The sequence below is a fragment of the Hemitrygon akajei genome, chromosome 13 (genome assembly GCF_048418815.1).
Source record: "Hemitrygon akajei chromosome 13, sHemAka1.3, whole genome shotgun sequence".
Lineage (NCBI taxonomy): Eukaryota > Metazoa > Chordata > Chondrichthyes > Myliobatiformes > Dasyatidae > Hemitrygon > Hemitrygon akajei.
Genome location: NC_133136.1, coordinates 38,888,701 through 38,894,987, shown reverse-complemented (window position 1 = coordinate 38,894,987; position 6,287 = coordinate 38,888,701).

Genomic DNA, 6,287 nt, shown 5'->3' with positions numbered 1-6,287 from the left:
TCAGTGAACAAATCCATTACACAGAAAAGATTTCCCTGTGTACTCCTCCTATATACATATATGCACACACACATATATATATACATATATATTACATACATACACATATATGCACACACATATATAGTCTCATTTTGGTGGGGAAAAAGTAAGTGAGTGAATAAAGAATAACAGCTAAGTAATATAAAATCCACATTATAATAAGTATTTCTTGAGATAGGTATATCACCGTCTACTTTTGCTTCCGTTCAGCTTCTCAACATTTTTAAAGTTAGCCAAACCTTATGGCTCTGCTGGAGGGGGTGAGGGCTGTCTTTGGAAAACTCCCAGTCTCTTCCTGATATACTTCTCTCGACCTCCTCCCGTCTCCTGCCTTCTCGATTCTCGCACTATTTCCCAAGCGGAGTGGGATAATTCCTCTGCCAGGCTTTCCCTCGGTTTGATCATGCTGACGGGCAACCCTCTGGCCTTCATGTCTGTAGTCGCCCCTTCCAATGTCTGATACAGTAGGATCCCATTTTGATAAAACACTCAAAGTTTAGCAGGGTACGGAGTTTGAAATCTAATCCTTTCTTGTTTTAGTATTCGCTTTACTTCAGAGTATTCTTTACGTTTCTGTAGCACCGCAGGGGGATGTAATCTTGGTCAAAATATATTAATTTATCATCTAAAAACACCCTCTTCTTACCCCAGGCCCTTCGTAGAATCTCTGCCTTGGTACTGTATCAAAGGAATTTAATTATTATTGAGCGTGGCTTATCTGATCTATCTCGGATAGGCTTCGGGACGAGCGCACGATGCGCTTTCTCAATTTCCAGCTCCATAGTCGAGGGAAGCTCCAGCGCGTCCCGCAGCAACTTTCCGACAAACTCTGTCATAGACAAGCCCTCCGCTCCTTTGGGAACATTGTATATTCTGATATTTTTCTGCCGTGATCTTCCCTCCGGGTCAAGCAGTTTACCTTCTTGTTGATTTAATATTTTTATCGTCTTACTTAGTATCGGTTCCATGTTTTGAATGCGATCTTCCAGCTTCTCAATTCGAGTCTCTGCCACCACTATTTTTTGATTGACATTGGCGAGCTCTGACTTCATATCATGTAGCTGCTGTTTTACATCTTTCTGGAACTCCCTTATTTCTTTCAAAATTTCGATCATATTTGCCGCTTCGCTTGAACGAGACCCAGCGTCCGCCTTGCTAGCACGTGGTCGGTTAGCACGTGTCGTTTTTTTATTTCCATTCTTTTTTCCCATTCTTTTCCCTTTTATCAGTTCAAATACTTTCAAAAAATACTATATTTGATGGGTTAACGGGGCTTAATACGCGTTTTTCCGGAGGAGCTAGTGACTTAAGCTGCCATTCTCGACGATGACGAGACCCCCAACAGTAAAAATCTTAACCAGGATATTACATGAAACACTGAGATTATCCTCTGTCCAAGTCTTTATCTCCCTTCAAACTGGTTTGACAGATTTAATCAGTGGTTGGTGTGCAGGAATTAGCACCACGGGTAAGTCTTCAGAGAATCCAATGGGAAGCAGCTTCCTATGCAACAGGGATGTTGGTGTAAACCAGGTCAAATTTGTTCCCACCTCTGTTGCAAAGTCAGCATATGTCCTATGGGGGTGTTCCTTATTCTGATGGTCGAAATTCACTCCATTGTGATTGGTTCGTTTAGAGCTGCAGCTGCTTTTCCCTTTGGATAACTGCCTGGTGTCCAGTTTCAAACATCCTCAGTAGAAAAAATTGCATGTGTGATATCCAGCAGTGTCTTGTTATCATAAGAAAGATGTAAAGGGAGAACAATGACACCATTTGCTAGAGCTGGAGTGGCCTCTGTGACTGGATGGGCCACCATCTTGAAGTGTGAGAAAGACAAACTAACCCATTAGTAATTCTTGGCAAATCGTCTGACCACAGAAACCTGTATGAAATTCATATTGTAGCTGATTTAAGTACTTTTTTTGGAATTTATGAATTTTAAAGTAAAAACTCTTTTGATACAGAAGTTGCAAAATTATGTTTCAAAAGGTAAATAAAGATTGCTTCTAGGCTTACTCTCTGTGGGAACTCTTTAAAATGAATAGCTATTGATCACCATGGTAACTTTGAACTGCAGGCCAATAGCCTCAGGGCAGAAATCCTTACTGCAGAGATCACAGAATCTTTGTGATGCACCATCAATAACTCTTGGAGACGTGAGTTGAGTTAAGGTAGGCTTTTATTGGCTGGAAGAAAGAACAAGCAGCAAGCAACCACCACACTACATCCTGGAGACTGAGGAAGGGGCTGTGCCTCCAATCACCTTTATACAGGGGTCTGTGGGAGGAGCCACAGGAGCAGTCAGCAGGGGGCGTGTCCAGACAGGTATATGCAGTTCACCACATTCACCCCTCCCTTTGTTTTAAAAGAGAGTCCCCACGGGGCGAAGTTTCTTACAAGTATATTTACAGGTTAAGTCTATCAGGCGGTCGAGTCTGTCGCTGCGATCTACGTAGCATCGGTGGTGATTGCACCAGTGACAGTGGTTGTGCTGGTTCCGGCCTGACTTGAGGTGCCAGCCCGTTAGGCGTCAGTGATCCCTCATGCGTGTGCGTGGCGCCTGGTATGGGAGTGTCATGAGGAGTCTGTGTAGGGCTTGGTGTGCGCGGTGTCAGGTGGGTATACACCTCGGGTACAGGGTTCATAGTTACCGTGGAGTGTTCGGGGTAGTGGTCTGCTGCTCCTGCGGGCACCAGGTCGCGGACGGAGACCGTGTCCTCCCACCCATCAGGTAAGACCACGTAGGCATACTGGGGGCCTTGGCAGAGAGGGGAAATGTGGTGGACTTGACCAGGGGGTGGGCCTTGTCTGCGTAATGAGGGACCCATTGGGCGTAATAGGAAAAGAAGCCCAGGCACCGTCTGAGGGCTCTGAGGGTGGTGGGAAGAGGGAGTTCTAACAGGGGGCGCATACGGTCGGGATCAGGGCCAATGACCCCATTCTCCATAACATACCCAAGGATAGCGAGTCGGGTGGTTCCGAATGCACACTTGTCCCTGTTATAAGTAAGGTTCAGGGCTTTAGCCACTTGGAAAAATCATTGGAGGTTGGTGTTGTGATCCGGCCAGTCGTGACCACAGATGGTGATGTTATCCAGATAGGGAAATGTGGCCTTCAGTTGGCACTGGTCCACCATCCAGTCCATTTCCCTCTGGAAGACAGAGACACCATTTGTGACACCGAAGGGGACGCGCAAGAAGTGATAGAGCCTGCCGCCCGCCTCGAAGGCTGTGTAGGGGCGGTCCTCCGGGCGGATGGGGAGCTGGTGGTAAGCGGATTTCAGATCTATGGTCGAGTACACCTTGTACTGAGCTATCTGGTTGACCATATCCGCGATGCGGGGTAGGGGGTACGCGTCAAGCTGCGTGAACCTATTGATGGTCTGGCTATAGTCCATGACCATCCTATTTTTCTGCCCGGTCCAAACAACAACCACCTGGGCCCTCCAAGGACTTGTGCTTGGCTCAATGATCCCCTCCCTGAGCAGCTGCTGCACCTCCGACTGAATGAAGGCCCTGTCCCCCGCGCTGTACCTCCTGCTTTTAGTTGCCACAGGTTTACAGTCGGGGGTCAGGTTGGCGAACAGCGGTGGGGGAGGGATCTTGAGGGTGGAGAGGCTGCAAGTGGTGTCAGTAGCGCAGCTGTTGGCATGGTGCTGGGTGGGATGTGCGGGTCGGTGTGTGTGTGTGGTCAGTAGTGGGGTATATGATGAAGTCCCACAAAATTGAAGATTCCTGACAGTGAGTGGTGGGAGGGGCCCATCATATGCCATAGTCACACTTTTTAGGTGGCTCTGGAAGTCCAGCCCCAATAGCACAGGCGCCCAAGATGGCCGCCCCTTGTCTCGCATGAGGCAGGCAGGCAAGATGGCGGCGACCAAGATGGTAACCCCCATGCCTCGCACGCAGTGCTGCTCGACCCCGCTCATGGTTCAGACTTACAGACCTTGGCAAAATGGCTCTTCTTTCCGCAGCTGGAGCAGGTAGCTTCTCCGGCCGGGCAGCGTTTTCGGGGGTGCTTTTCGAGTCCGCAGAAGTAACACTGCACGGACTTGTGACTGGCAGCAGCTGTGGTCGGTTTCGGGGAGTTCATGGACTCACGAATGGCAGCAGCGGTGGTGGATTCGCTCGCGGGTGGCGGGGTCTGCGGCATCCACGGGGCCAGTGGGAGATCGCGCGGCTGGACAGCGTCAGTGTTGCGCAGAGCAGCCTCCAGCATGTCGGCCAGCTCGATCACCGACTGTAAGGTAAGATCGGCGTTTTCCAGCAGCCGCTGGCGCACATACACTGACCTGATCCCCGTAACGAAGGCGTCTCGTACCAGGAGCTCCGCATGCTGTTTCACCGTCAGTCCCTTGCAGTCACAGGCCCGCACAAGTGTCTGTAGGGCCCGGACAAACTCCCCACTCGACTCGCCGGTCCACAGCCGCCGCGTCACTAAGCAATGTCTCGCGTAGACGGTGTTCACCGGCCGCAGGTACTGTCTTTTGAGGGCATCCAATGCCCCTTGGTAGGTCGGCAGGTCCCTGATAAGGGAATATACTTTCGGGCTGACCCTCGAAAGGAGGATTCTGTGCATAATAGCGGGCTCAGTCACACGAATCTCCTCCAAGTATGATTGGAAGCATGCAAGCCAGAGTTCAAAGGCAAGAGCTGCTTCTGAGTCTTGAGGATCAATGTCCAATTTTTCCGGACGTAAAATACTTTCCATGTTTTAAAATTTCCAGCCAATAAAATTGATGCACCATCAATAACTCTTGGAGATGTGAGTTGAGCTAAGGTAGGCTTTAATTGGCTGGCAGAAAGCACAAGCAGCAAGCGACCATCACACAACATCCTGGAGACTGAGGAAGGAGCAGTGCCCCCAATCGCCTTTATACAGGGGTCTGTGGGAGGAGCCACAGGAGCAGTCAGCAGGGGGCGTGTCCAGACAGGTATATGTAGTTCACCACAGTTTGGAACCTTCTTTAAGACTAAAAGGAAAATCCCTCACTTTAACTCTGGCTGTTAACTCTGGGTTATTATTCTTTAATGTGACCCCTCTTCTAAAATATAAATTGTTAGCTGATTTGTCATCTACCCTTTTTCTATTTTTACTTGAATCCTTTGGAATGTGTAAACTTGCAGTTGGATCCCCTTTTCTGTGCTTGATCCAATGACTTTCAATCTTTTTTAACTCCTGGTGAAATTTTGTAAGTGGTAATGAACAACCTTTTCTCTCACAACTTTGACTGAATTTCTGTCATAAATATTCTGTTGGAATTATTTTTCAAGAATTTTTGAATGCCTGTTAACTGAAACAATTATTCATTGATGTGGATGATTTAGTTCATTCAGGTTTGTGTTATTTGCATATTTAAAACCAATCATCAAAATCCCTTGCAAAAGTGAACACCAATGTATATTTATGGAATAGTTGGCAGGACAAATAATCTCACTGTTTTTACTGACAAGTCTGTGTATATGGAATATATGACACCATTTCCTTTCTATAATTGTCAGTCACAGTACAGTGAATTTCCCAATTTTTGTATGACGGTAATGTTGCCTGTCATGTAGAACATCTACCAGTAGGTGGCTGCCTAATGTAGTAGCAGCTCTTCAGATTATTTAACCAATTTTTGCTCAATTTCTTGTGATATTTTAGAGAACAATTTGGCCAGTTATATTTTTCCTTACAAGAAGGAATTGGAGGCAATATCCTTCTTGAAGTTCATCTGATCCTTGTGGCAAAGATATTCTCTTCAGTCAATAAATTAGAGCTTTCAGAATTATAACCCAGTGATGATGAAGGAAATATGATATATTTTTTACAACTGCATGCTATGACTTAAAGGTAAACATCAAGCTGAAAAATGCTGTGATGTTCCCAAGCACCGGCTGCCCCTGTTGCAAGTATAATAAAAGTGTCAGGTACAGGACTATAATTTATAGGTGGCAGGGCAAGTTGGGAAGACTTCTCATAACAAAGTGTACATTATGCTTGAGTTTAATATTAGACTAATAGAATGCAGAAGTAAGGAAGTCATGCTGAATTTTATAAAAAGCTACAGATGGAATTATCTGTATGATTACTTTCAGGCTTCAGGCTTTGGCAATACTGATTCGGCATGGCATCTAAAATTTTGACAAACTATGGCAATGATCCAGAGCCATTTGGACAGACGTGTGAACAGGCAGACAATGAAGAGATGTGGACCCTGTACAAGCAGATATTCACATGGTATCAGGATCAGCACAGACTTA